General features: G+C 34.2%; 2 protein-coding genes across 4 annotated transcripts in view; one reads left to right on the top strand and one right to left on the bottom strand.

The window, feature by feature from the left end:
* Positions 1–1620, bottom strand: part of LOC117576022 (general transcriptional corepressor trfA) — a 32545-nt gene extending 30925 nt beyond the window's left edge. For both annotated transcript variants that reach the window (XM_052007862.1, XM_034260533.2), the window contains exon 1: positions 1155–1620. The gene's annotated coding sequence lies outside the window, so the exon portion shown is untranslated. The remainder of the gene's footprint in view (positions 1–1154) is intronic.
* Positions 1–18132, top strand: part of LOC117565843 (uncharacterized) — a 328547-nt gene that overhangs the window by 46399 nt on the left and 264016 nt on the right. The window lies entirely within an intron of this gene.

Genomic DNA, 18132 nt, shown 5'->3' with positions numbered 1-18132 from the left:
CCCAATTGGCCAGGCTCTAATGTATGTATGTGTGTGTGTGTGTGTGTGTGTGTGCCGCAGTTCTCATTATAATACTATGTAAAATATACCAAAACTCATAATTGGTATATTGTTGAAGTACGTAATTCAATATATACTATAGAGTATATCAAATTAATATACCACAAAAATACTAAAATATAATAAAGGTTACAATTAGTATATTTGTGCAGTAGTACATTCAAAGTATACTAAAGTCTATTAAAATAATATACCACAAAGATACTAAATACTACAAAAAAAAAATTCCCAATTGGCGAGGCTCTACTGTATGTGTGTGTGTGTATGTGTGAGTGTGTGTGTGTGCCGCAGTTCTCATTATAATACTATGTGCAGCTGTTTTGGCTGTTGCCTTGTTGATTGCAAAAGATTAAAAGCGCGTTTTTTTTCGTTCGTTCACTGCTGATAAGATAAGAGCGATCAGCGTTGTGAGAGTGTGTGAGTAAGGAAAGTGTGTGTGTGTGTGTGTGTGTGTGTGGTGTTTTATTAGAGTTGCAACAAAAGGCAACGGGCAAAAAGGCAGTGAAAAAGACATTAAACAAAACGGCGGATGCTTTTGCTTCGTTTGGCGTTTTCTTACTTCCCTTTGTTATGTTGTTTGTTGTAGTTGTTGTTGTTGTAGTTGTTGCTGTTGAAGCTTTATGCCGTTGTGCACAGTTGGGTTAATATTTCGAACAGCAACAACAATAACAACAGCGGCAACAAATGTTTAATGCTTCTTTTAGCTGTGCTACCACCATTTTGTGGTTACACACACACACACACACACACACACGCAGTCAGACGTCGCGTATGTTTGTTGTGCGTTTGGCGTTTTTCGGTTGGGTTCATTCACCGGCAACAACAACAACAACAACAACCACAACGACGACGACGACAATCCAATAAGAACATCCAACTTGGTCTCGTTCAAACTCTTGCTTAAGCACAGTCGCTGCTGCGGATGCACAACACACACTCACACACATAGAGAGAGTACACATGCACTTAGCAAGAGAGAGGGAGAGAGAGAGAGGGGCGCCGTGTTGTTATTAATTTGGCGTGTCTTGTCGTCAATTTCTAATAACATTTTGCCATAATAATAATAATGATAAATGAATGTGAACGAACATTACCGTAACGAAATTGTACGTAGTATTGTTGTTGTAGTTGTTGAAGATACAGCTACAATTGCAGGCCACCGTTGCAGATCCAAATACGAGAGAAACAACACAACACAACTCAAAAAAAAAAAAAAAACAAACACAATAACAACAACACACAGTCACAGTCACAGTCTTCACACACACGACGGCCGCGCGTAACGATTTCGACTCATGACTCTTCGCTCTTCAGTTTACTATTTGTATGTGTGTGTGTGTGTGTTTGTGTGATGGCAATTACCAAAACAACAACAATATGAAGAGCAGCTAGTCACACAAAACAATAAATACAATCTACGTCGCGCGCACTAAGCGTTTTTCCAACCGTGTACTTAGACGGCGGCAGCAGCAGGGAATATAAAACACGAACACAACACAACGCAACGCGCGCAACGCAACAAACCAAAAAAAAAACAACAAAAAACACGTCCGCTCACCACGAAAGTCGCATGTATTTTGAATCTCTATGACCGCTCAACTTGCCTGTTAACTTAACAGCAGTCGACGTTTGGCATTTCGTTTAGTTTTTGCACGAAACTCGTTCAGTTCGTCGCATGTTCGTCAAGTGAGTAAATGTCGCGTGTGTGTATGTCTCGGATATGGCTTGCTTGTGTCCATGCTAGCCTTGCTTTTTTCTGTTGTGCACGCTATGCAATAGATGGCGCCAGGCAAGTGTGGTGTATGTCTAAGCTAGCGGTAAGCAGTGGTTGGCAAGAGATGGCGCCAGCGGAGCGTTTGTGTGTTGGCTAAGCACGGGTATTTGAAATGTAACGGAAATATTGTCATTGCTTTAAACTGAGAATTAAGAAATGTGTGTGTAATAATAAATATATGAAATGTAGGCAAAATTTATAACATACATAGTGATTGATTCCTGTAATGAATTTAATATGTATAATTTGTATGCCCAATTATAATATTTGTAATTGTTGATTCTTGTAAATCCGTTTCCAGCAATAGATGGCGCTAACCGCGCGTTTGTGTGTTGGCTAAGCGCAAATATTTGAAATTTAACGGAAATATTGCTTTAAATTGTGCATTAAGAAATGTGTATATAATGATTATGTTATATATTATTTGTATGCACAATTTATTTCTGTAAAATTGATGAATTCATAACATATGTAGGTAGCCTAACCTTTTTACGCTTTCAACTCCTGAGAATTGTCCATATTGTGCTTCGCTGCCGAAAGCAATTGCAACTGCATTTAATTGGAAGTCAATGAAAATTATGGACAAGCAAATTTTCCCACAGCTTGGCATCGTTAAAACGACGATACTCTTACTCTGCAGGGTGTTGCTTCGTTTTTTTTTCTGTTTTTTTTTTTTTTGTAATTCGTTGATGGTAATGAGCCTTTAAGTCAAACGTAGAACTGACAGCTACCAATGGCTTAAACGTAGCACAGAAGCTGCAACTAACCACAAATCACAATAACACCATACCACACCACACACATCTCGGGTAGCATCGATATTCACATTCACCATTCACATCGACAACAACAACAACAAGAACGAACCGAAAAGAATATGGGAAGACGACAGCAACGCATAATCATTATCACTCAAATTGGGGGCCCCATTGTGTATGTCTGTGTGTGTGTATGTGTGTGTGTGACCAATTATATGATGAGAAAGCCACAGACGAGACTCGCAACTCTGACTTTGACTCCTGAAAAATTGATCAGCCAAGCAATCGCATATGCATATGAGCTAAGACCAAGAAGCTAAAGCTGAAGCCAAGAAGCCAAAGCTGAAGCTGAGACTGAAGCTGAGGCCAAAGACTTTGGTCAGTTAAACGGTCGACTAGCATGCAAAATGGGCAGAGCCCAACTCTTGAAAATCCCAATTCGAGTACCGTAACTTAAGCCCATGAATTAAGCAACATCAGCAACAACTCACAGCAGCGCTCACTCGATGATGATGTGAACCGATGAAGTCCAATGTTTGACCACCGCCACGTAATGCGTTTTGCTGCCACTTCTGCTGCTGAGATTCAAATTTCGCACGGCAAAAAAAAAGAAGGAAAAAAAAAAGATTGCCTCTTCTCGATGTAGATTAATACTTTGAGAGCAGCTGCGCCTAGTCTTGCATTTAAATTATAGCAGCGCTTCAGAGCGTATTCTAAAAATTTGCCTTCAACATTTTCAGAAGCGAATCCCAAATCAACAAAGTCTGCAATTATCCTTTTCTTATTCATTTTGTAAAGTGTTAACTACAGGATAAAATAGATTAAGTATTCTTATCGATTGTAAACAACATTTGTCTCTAAACTATATTTGAATAACTTTCCTTTCAGATTGAGTTACACTCGCGGAGAACTTGAAATATATTTAGCTTCAGAGCGTATTCTAAAAATTTGCCTTCAACATTTTCAGAAGCGAATCCCAATTCAAGAAAAAGCCTGAAATTATCCCTTTCTTATTCATTTTGCAAAATGTTAACTACAGGATAAAATAGATTAAGTGTTCTTATCGATTGTAAACAACATTTGTCTCTAAACTATATTTGAATAACTTTCCTTTCTTATCGATTGTTTTCAAACATTGGTCTCCAAAACTATGTTTGAATGGCTTTCCATTTGAATTGAAGAACTTGAAATATATAATACCTTTAAAGCGTAAAAATTTGCTTTTAAAATTTTCAGAAGAGAATCCCAAATCAAAAAAGTCAACAATTATCACTTTTTATTCTTTTTACAAAATGTTAACTACAAGTTTTAATAGATTACATATTCTTATCGATTATTTCCACACATTTATCTCTAAGCTTTGTTATTCAAAACTTTCCATTCGGATTGAAGAACTTGAAATATATATTTCCCACGTTGCTGTCATAAATCAATAAATCGATAAACCGATTAGCAGCGCAATTTCCTAACTTTCTAACTATAAAAATGACTTTACAACCGTTCAACTTTTTTTTTTGCATTGCACTGCAGCAATTAGTTGATTGCACTACTTTTTTTTTGTTCTTTTTGGTTCAACAGAGATATTAAAATGGTTTTGCTTAAGGAGCAGCTCTAATAATCAAAGATATTAATCATTCATTTCTTTAGAGATCATCTTAAAACATTGATTTCATTTAACATTCTAGAATAATTTTGAGAACGTAACAAAACATAATAATAATAAGTCAATTTCTTGGTAAAACGTATTCATTATTTTGTTACTTTGAAAACCAAAAACAAAAGCAAGAGAAATTAGAAATGTTTACTACACTTTAATTTGCTTTAGTTTAATTAAATTTAAAGAGTACAGACGGACAGTAGAACATCCTAAAACGAAACAAAAACAAGTAAGAAAGTTACAGTCGAGTGTACTCGACTGTGAGATACCCGCTACCCATTTTGAATAAAAGAAATGTATTTTGCGGTATTTTTCTCAAATATACCGAATATACTGCAAAAATACTAAAAATATACTAAATGGTATATATGGTATATCGATATAGTACCGCATTCAAAATATACCATAGACGGCACAATATACCAGATTGTCGGCCAAAGCACCTAAGACCCCTAGTAAGTAGGCGTTTTTGCCCATACAAAAGTATTTCTTTAATAACTTCGACAATTTCTATCCGATCGCAACCAAATTTGTAGGAATCATAACTACTATAGTTATTATTGTATATACCAAAATTCGTAACTGTAGCTTTAAAATTACACTTGTTATTCGATTTTTTTGATTTGCGGGGCGGAAGTGGGCGTGGCAAAAATTTGAAACAAACTTGATCTGCGTGCAAACATATCAAATGCTGTCGAAAAAAAATTATAGCTCTATCTTTTATAGTCTCTGAGATCTAGGTGTTCATACGGACAGACGGACAGACACACAGACGGACAGACACACAGACGGACATGGCTAAATCTTCTCGGCTGTTGACGCTGATCAAGAATATATATACTTTATAGGGTCGGAGATGCCTCCTTCTACCTGTTACATACATTTCCTATCGGCACAAAGTTATAATACCCTTCTACCCTATGGGTAGCGGGTATAAATAGTGAAAGTTCCTAGAAAAACAATCGAATATTTATGCGCAGCTTAATGAAAAAAGGATGCCTGCGGGGAAATACTTGAAATATTGTAAAAATAATTCCGCTATTTACAAATTTAATGCTTTAATAACCCAAATGCATTTGAGTCTTCAAATTTAATTGCTTAAAATTTCCTCAATTCATTTTGCATTTAAAAAAACATCAGTCTGTAAATGCATGAAATAAAATGTAAAGACACATTGCTCTTTCTTTTCCTTTAGTTTAATGAATGCAGATACAGATAGTTAAACATCCTACAACGGAACAAAAAAGAGAAAGCAATAAAATATATACCGAAGATTATTCTGGGTATATCGATGTTGTACTACATTCTCTCAGATCTACATATGTAGGTGTTCATACGGACAAACGGATATGGTTTTATAGAATCGGATATGTCTCGTTTTTCCAGTTCAATACATTTCCTGCAGACACGCAGTTCTAATACCCTTCTACACTATATAGTAAACAGTGAAAGATCTTAGAATTAGAATTATTAGAAATTGTATGGCATCGAAATATGTATATGTATATTATTTCCGTATTGTTGTATTTGAATTAAATATATATTATAATTTTGTGCAGGAAATCAAATCGAATTTGGTATATACAATAATTACTATAGTAGTTATAATTCCTGAAAATTTGATTGCGATCAGATAAAAATTGTGGAAGTTATTAAAGAAATACTTTTGTATAGGCAAAAACGCCTACTTACTAGGGGTCTTAGTTGCCTTGGTCGACAATCTGGTATATTGTGCCGTCTATGGTATATTTTGAATGTGGTACTATATCGATATAACAAATAAATAGTTTGGTATATTTTTAGTATGTTTGTATTATTGGTATATTTTGAAAAAAAAATATAAATAAGCAAGCGGGTATCTCACAGTCGAGCACACTCGACTGTAACTTTCTAACTTGTTATGTTTTCAAATTCTTGCCTCATCAAATCGACAAAAATCGAATAACAAGCGTAATTTAAGCTAACTCTATTGTAATAATACTTTATAATTGAACATATTATATATAAAGATTAGGTTAGACCGGCATATACCAGTAGAGGTCCATAGCTGTAACGGTAGAGGGTGTCTTCGTCTCAGAAGTTGCACAGTATGGATGCGTTTTTGGCTAAGGCCAGCAGCATCCTAGTTGGTAGTCAAGAAACATCACGAAGTTCGTTATGAAACGGCGAAACAAGGTATTTCATCCGGAGCCTGGATAACGCTGGACATCTACAAAGAACTCTACTCCGAACTTGTTGCATTTCCTACACTGATCACTGTTCGCGATGCCCATCTTGACAGCCGAGCATTAGTCTGCAGTCTTTCCTTGAAAGTTGAATGACGAAATTGGTTCGGTTATTGTTTATTGAAGCACAGTTTTATACTGAAGTCTTGAGCGCACTTCATTTCATTTCATTTCGGCCTAGAGTTCGCAGGAATATCGGAACATTGTACATAACATATTACCGACATCGAGTCCAACTCCCTCTTTGGCCAGAGTGTCTGTGATCTCGTTGCCATCGATACCCTGGTGGCTTGGCATCCAATAGATACGCACGTCCACTGATGCGTTTAGCGACTCTCTTGCTCTTCTGCTGTCCAGGACAACTTTGGACTTGACCACATCAGAGTGCATTGATCTGTCTGTCAACAAAGATATTAATCGAATTGTAATTGTGATGTAAATCCCGATTATATATATAAAACTATAATCGCATTATTCCATACAGCATTTGCTTAAAGAGATCGATCACAAGAATAAGCTATGAAAATGAGGAAATTAATTTAGCATTGAAAGAGGATGAGAGTAGGAGGATTAGGCGATCGGCATTGTCAGCTATTGTTAAGTATTGTCGTTGATCTGCCTTCTGTACAATTTAAGCGACAGACGCGACGCTCTCGCACCTCTTGAGTCTGTGTGGCATGCCACAGTCAGAGACACAGACAAAGGAGTCGGAGTCACAGACACCCGGCAAAATCCCAACTAATTAGCATAAAATTGAAAATGCGCTCATTGCGCTCATTCTCTGTCTTTTTCTGTCTTTCGTCTCGTTTCCTGTGTGTGGAGTCAAGTGCAAGTTGCAAGCAGGAGTTGCAAGCGATTTGGCTGCGGCTGCTGAGCGGTGGCAGCTTTCAGGTAGGCGGTACGTTTGGCCAATTTAAAAGGCATGCTGTTGTTGCTTCTGCTGCCTGCCAAGCCCAAAGTCAAAGTCAGCGTTTGATATTGCAACAACAACAACAACAACGAACGTGCCACAGCTTGTGAGCTAAAAGATGCAAGCTTGAGCTTGAGCTTGGATAATGCAACCTGCCTCAGCTTGCTTGCTGCGTGTCTTGCCCCTTGCGTAGCGAAGCGCGCAACATAAAACAATTACGCCTACACTTGCAACTGTTGCATGCAGCATGAGGCAGGCGCTACGCTATGCCACATAGGCGTAAGTGTGTCGTGGCTGATCTCTGTGGATGCCGTGCACGACCTTCCATTTGCGATCGAGTTGCAACACAAAACACAAAACGGATTCCACTCGGAAGCTGTAAAGCAGCCAAAAGACTTTGACTTCAACTTCTCCCGACTTTGACTTCGACTTCAACTTGGACTTGGACTTCTCCCGACAGGCTATGAAACATAATATTCATTAACTTGCAGCGCATTAATGTTGCAAGTTCCAAACTGTTTTATGCGGCTCCCGATGACGATGATGATGATAACGTTGATGATGATGATGCCACCACAGTCGACTAAGGAGTTGCACTTCATTCTTTCTTTCTTCGTTCTTGTTTTATGGCTTTTCCATGCATCTGTTTGGCTGTAATAATGCGGCTATTAAATCTCTGCAATCACTAACTTGAACCAATCCATTGGTTACCTGAGTAACTCGACTCCTTTACGACAAATGCTCTTCACCTTCTTTTCTTTTCTTTTCTTCTCTCTCTTGTTTTTTTATTTTTGTGTCATTTGATGTGGTTGCTTCTGCTTCTGCTTTTGCTTCTGCTGCTGTCAAGATGTCATTACGCAAGGTCATTTGCTTCCTGTCCAATTTTTTGTTTGCACGATTTTTTTTTGGCGGAAATACGAATTGGAGTCAAGGTTTTAAAGTTTTCAGCCATTGAAAAGCAAAGCTTCTATTTCTCATTACTATTTTCTTACTCAACATTTGCAGCTGACTAAGAAATTATAGCATTTAAGAAAACCAATTGTATACAAAAAAAACCCGCTAAAATAAAGACATACATTTAAGAGATTAAATTTTATATAGAAAGAAAAAAAGTGCCACAATCACGAATAAAATCTTGAATCAAGATTATGTGATGTCAAAATTGCCAATCTTGAAATTCCTGTTTCAATAATAGAAAAATCTCAAAGTTGTACCAAGAGGGTAAAATCCTAAGCCAAGATTAAAATTCTACAAAAATTCTAAACAAAATTAAAAAATTACCTAATCTTGAAATTCAAGATTATAATCTTGTATCAAGAATAAAAAAATCTCAAAATGTAATCGAAAAAGCAAAATCTTAAATCAAGATTAAAATTCAAAAAACATTTGAAAATTTCACAATTTGAAATTCAAGATTATGATTTTGTTTCGGGAACAGAAAAGTCTGAAAATTTAACAAAGAAAGCAAAATCTTAAATCGAGAACACAAATTGAATATATAATAAGAGGTATGCCAAAATTCAGCACTTCGAAAATTATAATTAAAAACAAAAAAGAACTAATGTCAACGATAATGCAAAAATTTGACTCACCGTTTTGTTGTGCAAAAAAGAAAAGTAATCTGCAAATAAATTAAAAGAAAATTAATAAATAAGCAAGTGAGTAAATTAGAGTGTGCTCGACTGTGATATATTCGCAACCCACTTTCAAAACAAGCAAAAAACAGAGAGGTATTAATTTTGAAATATACCAAATTAATATACTGAAAAAGTACTTATGGAATATTTCGAATATAGTACAATGTCGATATACCAAATACAGCCTTCAGTATATTTTAGTATTTTTGCGGTATATTTTTGGTATATTTGTAGATTGTGGTTTTGGAGACAACGAAGACACTTTGACTTTTACAATTGTCATCTGATTGGAAACGAATTTACTCCAATCTTAATGACTTTAGATATGCTTGTTGATAGGCGAAAGTGGGAGTGGCAAAAAATGGAAAGCAAACATGATCTGCTATGCAAATGTTATCCATAAACTTATAGCTCCTTTTCTTCATACAGACGAATACATAGAATCTAGAGTCTTGAGTAGTATTTATGATTCCTTAAGATTACTTACTACGGATCTTAGCTCTTTTGGCCGACAATTTGGTATTTTTTAGTACTCGATGGTACATTTTGAAAATACTCAAAATATAGATATACCAAACATAGCTTGTAGTATATTTTCGTATTTTTGCGGTATATTAATTCGGTATATTTTATTAATAATTTCATACTGTTTTGGTATATTTAAGTATGTTGTAGTTTTTAATTTATACCAGAACGTTCAAAACATACCAAATAGTAAAAAAATATACCAGATTGCCATGCAAAACTATACCAATATACGAAACATGGCCTGTAGTATATTTTCGTATTTTTGCGGTATATTAATTTGGTATATTTTATTAATAATACCATACTGTTTTGGTATATTTGGCCTTTGGTATATTTAAGTATTTTTTAGTTTTTAATTTATACCAGAATGTTCAAAATATACCAAATAGTACAAAATATACCAGATTGACATGCAAAACTATACCAATACGAAACATAGCCTGTAGTATAATTTAGTATTTTTACGGTATATAATTTTGGTATATTTTATTAATAATACCATATTGTTTTGATTTTTATCAAAGTGATATGATAGATAGATATGATTATCATATTGTACAACTTTAGTGAACAACTGGATTAACTATGCTATATATTGAGATATTGAGAAAGTGAGAACGAGGTAGAAAGAAGTCTGATCTTTAGCACTGCCTTCGGGCTGTGTTTATTGAAGTGCCAAGTGCGGCGAAGGAAAAGCGATTTCTTTTCTTCATTTTCGATGGGAATTACGCACAGCTGCCTTTCGTTTTTGTTTTTTTTTTTTTTTGCCTAAAAAGAAGGGGGAAAAGCTGAAGCTGAAGTTGCAACTGGAGCTTGTTATTAAGTGCAATGATTGCGGGTTTCGTATTGCCCTCGACTTTAGTTGTATCTTGTGGATAAGCAGCAGTCAGAGGCAAATACAGACTGCGAGAGAGAGATTGCAACATTTGGTAATGATTTTGTTATAATTTGTTAAAGTTCATTAGCTGCGGTTTGTCAACGCGGCTGCTGCGAGTTGTGTTGTCGTCTATCTTAATTGATATTTGAATGAATGAAATACTCTAGGTGGCTTTTTGGCTCTTGGCTCTTGTCTTTTGCCTTTGTCTCTGCCTTTACTCACGGATTTGTCACAATACTGTCCACTACTGTTGCCTCCTCTGCCCTAAGTCACAACTAATTTTGATTGATTACATCTCACACATTGTGAGTCCACTTTGAGGGCAACAACTGAATCGTTTCTCTCTCTCTTTCTCTCTCTCTCATTCTTTTTGAGTCTAGCTCCCTTTTTGCTTTGTTTGTCAACTCGAAAGAAACAACAACAAAAAAAGAGGCCAACGCATTTCTTGTAGTTATGGCACAACTATTTATACCCTGTAAACTATGCAAAGCCAAACATGAGGTGGCTTCATTAGCATTTAAATGCTACAATAATAATTCATTAACATTTAATTGTATGTAGAAAATGGTGTAATATAAATACTATACAAAAAAACCATAATTATAAAGAGAAATAGTAATAATTTCCACAATTAATAATAAATCCAAAATATTTCCTTAACTCAAAATCGATACAAATAATCATAAATAAGAGAAATTTTTTTGTTTTTTCCTAAACACATTCCTACATAATTGCTAATTATCATTTAAAGGCAACGGTATCGATAACAACGTCAATCTCATACTATCGACGTTAATCGAATACTATCGAACACAATTAAAGTTGCACTGTCGATAACACAAAAAGGAACAAACTTTCAATTCTTTGTATTCTACTCTATTCTATATTCATTACACTAAATTTGTGTGCTTCACATTCTCTACTCGACACAGGGTATCTGCAAGTCGATCATTCATTCTTGTGTTGCTTTGACAATAGGAGCATCAGCAGCTCGGACTTAGCACAGCAGCGACTCTAAGCCGATTAGGTTGCTCGCTTTTGATTCATTTTTGAGTTTGCTCTTCGCAGCGGAGGTCGAAAGCAAGAAAACAAAAAAAAAAAACAAGAAAAAAATACAGATAATTACCACATAAAACTTTTGACACATTCACATTTTGTCAAAGGATGCTTCTAGCTTGAAGTGTCATTTCTTTGGCCAGTGTCACTTGATGGTGATCGTTACGGCTTTTCACGCATTTGACTTAGAGTTATAGATAGAGATATTCTCCCCTATGAATTTTTCAAACACACGTTTGTCACATGCGAGTGTAATGAAAATGCTCAAGATGATTGGCATTCGATGGTTGCTTTATGTGCATTATTCAAAAGATAACAAACAGTGATTTATACTTTTGTACACAGAAAGAAAAAAACTAGATTGAAAAGTATATTGCAAATATGGAATTAAGATTTTGTCGATCTTAATAACAAAATCTTGAAATAAGATTCTTAGGTTGTCAAGCCAAAGGTGCTTTAGAAATAAGTTACTTTTAAATAATATATATTTATAAATTATTTAATATTATTCGGAAAGTTGTCTGATTTCTTAGCTTGATTTTTGAGAAATATAAATATTTAAATTCAATGTTTAATTTATGAAGTGTTCTTAGTTCTACATAATAATAAAAGAAATTAGAAATTATTAGTAATTTTAATATTTGCATTTTTTTGTTATACGAGTATATTCGTATATTTGACTGAAGTTAGTTTGACTTAATTTAATTCCAAATAATATTTTAATAACATACTTATATCCAATACGCATAGAATAGAAATAACTTTAGTATTTATGATTTCTGAGTATTTGATTGCGAACTGGATAAAAATTGTTGAAGTTATTTAAGAAATACTTTGTATGACAAATTACGCCTACTGCAATCGGGGTTTTAGTTGCTTTAACTGACTTTCTGGTTTATTCTATTACTTTATGGTATATTTTGAATGTCGATATATCAAATATAATCTTCGGTCTATTTAAATATTGTGGCAGTATATTATTTGGTATAATTTAATAATAATATCGCTTTTATTCAAAATGCCTGCAGCTCTCTGGTAATATTAATTTAATATTTTGTTACTTATTTAAAACAAAAATTATAATTAATTTAGTCATATTACAAAAAGAAGGAATAACTTGGTGAAATAAAAGTATTTTTATTTCGTTGTTGAACATAATATTAATGTGTGCATATCTCACTATCGTTAACCAATGATAGCAGTGCATTAATAATAACACTAACACTTCACAAATGATGTTAACTAACATTAACACGATAGTCAAAGAAGATGGATGTGTTTTAGATCTTTCTTTAAATTACAAAAATTGGGAATTAAAATGATACATTTAAGCTAAGTTAACCTGTTTTAAATAGAAAAGGCAGAGATAACAATATTCTGTATTCTATTGCTGTTGCATGATCAAGAACCTGCAATGAGAAGCTAATTTGCTAGTTCAGCAAGATCAAAAGACACAACTATATATAGAGAGAGAGCTTTGAAATGAATGTTTGCGTAATTATTTCTCAATGTGATTACATGTCAAATGACATAGCTCAACAGTCAAAGTCTCAGTTTCAGTCTCAGTTTGAGTTCTGTGTTTGTTCATTTTGCAGTCTCGCGCAACTCAATCTCAATCTGAATCAGAATCCGAATCAGAATCTGAATCCGAATCAGAATCAAAAAGGCAAAAGGCAGTGAGAAGAGACGGCACACGCAGTCAAGAGATGAATTTGACATGCGTCTCTGATGATGATTTATTTTCATTTTTGTATTTTTTAATTCACTCTGCGCCATTGTCGCTCACATGCCCCACGATGAAGAAGAAGAAGACGAAGATGATGACCAACTGAGAGAGGAGAGAGGAGTAAAACGAGGTAAAGGCATGGGGACAGACACACACACACACACACACACACATACACTCATATGCGGACAGTCTTCGATGGCAAAAAGTTAATGATAAAGATGATGACCATCAGAATTGGAATAATGTATGTATGTATGTTGGACTCGATGGATAGATGGATGGACAGGGCTGAGGCTTGACTTGACTTGACTGGCTCTCAGTACATGTGTGTGTGTGTGTGTGTTTGGCCTTTGGTTCAGACAGTCAGACAACAACAACTACTAACTAAACAGAGAGATGGGAGATGAGCTGTCGTCCAAGAGGTTGAGGCCATTTTTATCGAACAACAACAAGACGACGGAGAAGACTGAAGAAGAAGAAGAAGAAGAAGAAGCATTGTGTTCAGTTCTAGTTTTGGGGTTTTTCTTTTCGTCTCTTTTCACATTCCACGTTTGTTGTTGCTCCTTGTCGCCCTCAGCTTCAGAGCTGAGCTGGAGTTGAGGATTGCGTTTGTGGTGCCTCCTTTAGCCATTAACCTGCTAAATTACGAATGAGGCAAAGTGGATTTAAACTTGACTCTTCGCTCTGCTCTTTGCGTTGTGTGCCTTACCTTGATCCTGGCAATGATTGCAGTCAGCAACAAAATTGTTTCACTCGCTGTCGCCCTTTTGTGTGTGTGTGTGCCTCCGTCCGTCTGTCTGTCCGTCTGTCCGTCCGTCTGTCTGTCTGTCTCTTGGACGTCGTCACAAATACGAAGGCAACAAAATCTGAACAGATAATGACCACTGTTCTCGCACTCAACTACAAGATGAGCGGCTGATATGACGATGACGAATGCGACGATTTTCAAGACGACGTTTGCTGCAGCTGCAACAAGCTGAAGGTGGAGGCGGAGGCGGCTCAAAAGACGGACAGACAGACAGACAGAAAGACGGACACTGACATTGGCTATGGCCGATGATGGTTATGTTGATGCTGCGATCCAGCTTAAAGGCATCTCTCTCTCTCTCTCCCTCTCTCTTCACTCCACTCATATGTAGGCTGCTCTTTGACCATTCCACCACTTAATTTTTATATTTTTTTTTTGCTGTTCGTGTGGCTTGCTGTGTCCTGTTATTGGAATAATGAGTTTTTAGTGATGCGCATCGATTTGTCAATTGATGATTTGTTGTTTTCAGTTTTCATTTCATTTCATTTCGTTTTTTTCTTCTCTCTCTCTCTACAAGTGCCTGCGATTCGATCATTAATTCCAACTTTTTGTCATATTGAGAGCTTTACAAAGCAACAAAATTGTATTTTTTGATTAATCGCATAGTTTTTTCTCCTCTTTCCATGGGGAGTGAGAAATTGTCACAATTGTAAATGTCCCTGCGTGAGAGCACATTAAAAATATCAAATATAAAAGGACTCTGCTGTCAATGGCATCGAAGAACGTTCTGATGACTGTCTGATGATGACTGCCCGCTGCATTATTGATGATTGCTTATCATACCAAAGCAGCAGACTTTGTTCGTCTCTCTTGCTTTTCGTATTTCTCATCTTCGGGGTGGACTCTCAATTAACGCTCGACATCCGAAATTTATAGCGAGCAGCGAGTTTGATTTTTTTGTTTTTGATTTTAATTAAGTGTTAAATGCAGAAATATGACGTGCATTCAAAAAAGGAGAATTTTGCACAGGTTGCAAAAATTTGATAATAGGCTACAAATTGCATGGGAAATATTTTGTACAGTATATTTTAAATGTAGTAGTATATCAATATGAGAAATACTTTATGGTACATTTTAGTATTTTTCGGTATATTCATTTGGTATATTTTTTTTTGCAAAACTTTAAATTGTACTTGTAATGTTTTGTAGTCGTATATATATCAATATTGCATATAAACTTTATGATAAATTTAAGAATTTTTCGGTATATTAATTTGGTATATTTTTGCGAAACTTTAAATTGTACTTGTAATATTTTGTACGCTATATTTGAAAGTATAAGTAGTATATTAATATATCAGATATATGTACCTTTAGGTAAATTTAAGTATTTTTCGGTATAATAATTCGATATATTTTTGAGAAACTTTGATCGTAGGTTACAAATTGCATAATATTTTTCGGTATATTAATTTGGTATATTTAAATAAAAACTATTTTACTTCAAGGTGAATTTTAAATGTATATTTTATAGGTATATATTTTAGTATATTTTATTATTTTTCGATATACAAATTTGGTATACTTAAATGATAATACTGTAGTTTTGCTTTAATTGAAAAATGTATATTACAGTAACTTTCTTAGTTTTTTTTTTGCTCGACTTTTTACATCATTTTTGGTTTTGCGCAATTACTGATTATTGTTATTATAATTATTAAGTTTTTTAAGAAAGAATGAAAAATAAGATATTAGAACTTGAAATCATATAAATAGAGTTGAATGTCTAATTAGTTGTTGCGACGATACAATAATCGCTGGTATTAATGATTCTTAAAAAAATGTACATAGTTACGATCAGATAAAAATTGTATAAATTATTTATTTGTAATTAAATTTGTATTTATTTGTATTTATTTGTATGTATTTATATTTGGTTTTGTATTTTGTAGTAAAATGTCAGTATATCAAATATAGCCTTCGGTATATTTTTAGTATTATTTGTGATATATTTTTGGTATATTTTTAGAATATGGTTTTATTGAAAATTCGAACTGGGTATCTCACAGTCGAGTGTACTTTCTTGCTTGCTACTTCTATTATCACTATTTTTTCAACTACTTCAGGAACTATCAATATTATTAGACCCTTTACAATTATAATTAATCCCTCTCTCTCTCACTGTTTTTCTGTCGAAATGCGAACAGTTGTGCATTAAATAAGTGCTGAAAGAAAGAGTTGTTAACTCCCCCCCCACAACAGTTGATAAGATGATGTGCGTGAATGTGAAAAGGGTAAAAGTATTCTACATGTGTGTGTGTTTGGGTGTGTGTGTGTGGCTGCTTAAACATGCATTAATATGCAGGAAAATCCGACGACTTGCTGATCCATCATTGAGCATATTGTGTAAAAGTGTTTCTTTATTTATTACGCAATAGCAAAAAAACAATCTAAAATATTGAAGCAGCCACTTAAGGAATCAGCAACAATAACTTTGCAATGCGGATAGGCATAAACGCTGCCCTCTCCGCTCCCCTTTCCCCCTTTTCCTATCCTAAGTCCCCCTTTCTAAACACAACACACACACACACATGCTTTTTGGTTACCCTTTTTGTCTTTTTCCAGTGACTGGTGGAAAAAGTTTTTAGCCAGTCGAATCGCCCACTTGCCAAACCGTTTGTCCATCTCACAATCTAACCAGCAAGCCAGCTAGCTAGCTAGCCATTCAAGCATTCATCCATCCATCCATCTGTCCATCGGTCCATCGGACCATCGGTCCATCCATCCATTTATTCATCTATCTTGAACCGCCGTCTGTACGTTATCGTCAGAATTCCAGAGGCATGGAACGAATTAAATGCTTACAACATTCAACAAAAACGGACCACACAAAGCTTTTTTGCACCGCCAATGTCAAAGACTTTCAAAGTGCTCAGCGCAAGTGCAACAAAAGTTGTTGACAGCACAACGAATAATAGATGCTCTCTCCCAAGCTAAATGATTATTATAGCATCATTTTTATACACCTACACTTATAAGGTAGAAGTGTAACAGACCTAAAAAGTATATATGTACATATATTCTTGATTAGTGTCAATATCCGAGACTGCAAATAATATCTTTTTCATTTTAAAATACAAATTCAGCATTAAAAATTTGACTTTTTTCAACCTAAAAATCCCATTTTAAGTTTGTTTTTTTTTTTTTTTAATCAATCAAGATTTCCTATTTACTTTTCGGTCTATATTTTTTTTCTTTCTGTGTACACTTCATTATTATTATTTATATTTGAAATTGTGTATTCCATAAAAATATATTTGAACTATATAATCAAAATTTGTGCGAAATAAAGTTGACTTAAAGCTGTGAACTTTGAAATAGCAGTGGATGTGTAAAATAAAATATAGTAAGCAACTATACAGACATTAATATAATATTTTGTAATCTCAAAACGATGATTGAAATTTTTTTTAGATTGTTTTAAGAATTTTGTTTTTTTTTTAAAGAATGAAAAATTATGAAATGATGAACCATATTTGTTAAATTGTTTAAGAATGTTTTTTAAAGATTAAAAAAATGTGAATGCGATGATTGCAATTTTTTAGATTGCTTATGAATACAACAATTCAAAAGTGTGCAATTAAAGATTGTAAAGAACGCAATATTGTTCTATTGAGTATTAAAAGTATTAAATAAAAATATAAATACGAAATAAAAATAAAATCAAGAAACTACATAGATCTTAAAATCAGATTTTGTTTAGATTGTTTTAGGAATGTTTTTTAAAGAATGAAACATATTGAAACGATGATTGGTATTTCTTAGCAATTCTTTTTTAAAGAATCGAAAAAATGTGGAATCAAAGATCGTAAAGAATCTTTTGCTAACATATGTTATGTCTAACAATATCTCTGTCTCCAATTAATGAAAGAGTATTAAAAGTATTAAATAAAAATATAAATACGAAAATAAAATATAAGAAACTAAACAGATCTTAAAATATGATTTTGTAGATTATTTTAAGAATGTTTTTTAAAGAATGAAAAATTGTGAAACGATGATTGATATTTTTTAGATTGTTTTGAGAGTGCTTTTTTAAAGAATCATATAAATGTGAGATCAAAGATCGTAAAGAATCTTCAGCTATGTCTAACAATATCTCTGTCCATCTCT

Source organism: Drosophila albomicans, chromosome X (assembly GCF_009650485.2).
Source record: "Drosophila albomicans strain 15112-1751.03 chromosome X, ASM965048v2, whole genome shotgun sequence".
In the NCBI taxonomy this organism is placed as follows: Eukaryota; Metazoa; Arthropoda; class Insecta; order Diptera; family Drosophilidae; genus Drosophila; species Drosophila albomicans.
This window is presented reverse-complemented; position numbering and strand designations above follow the sequence as displayed.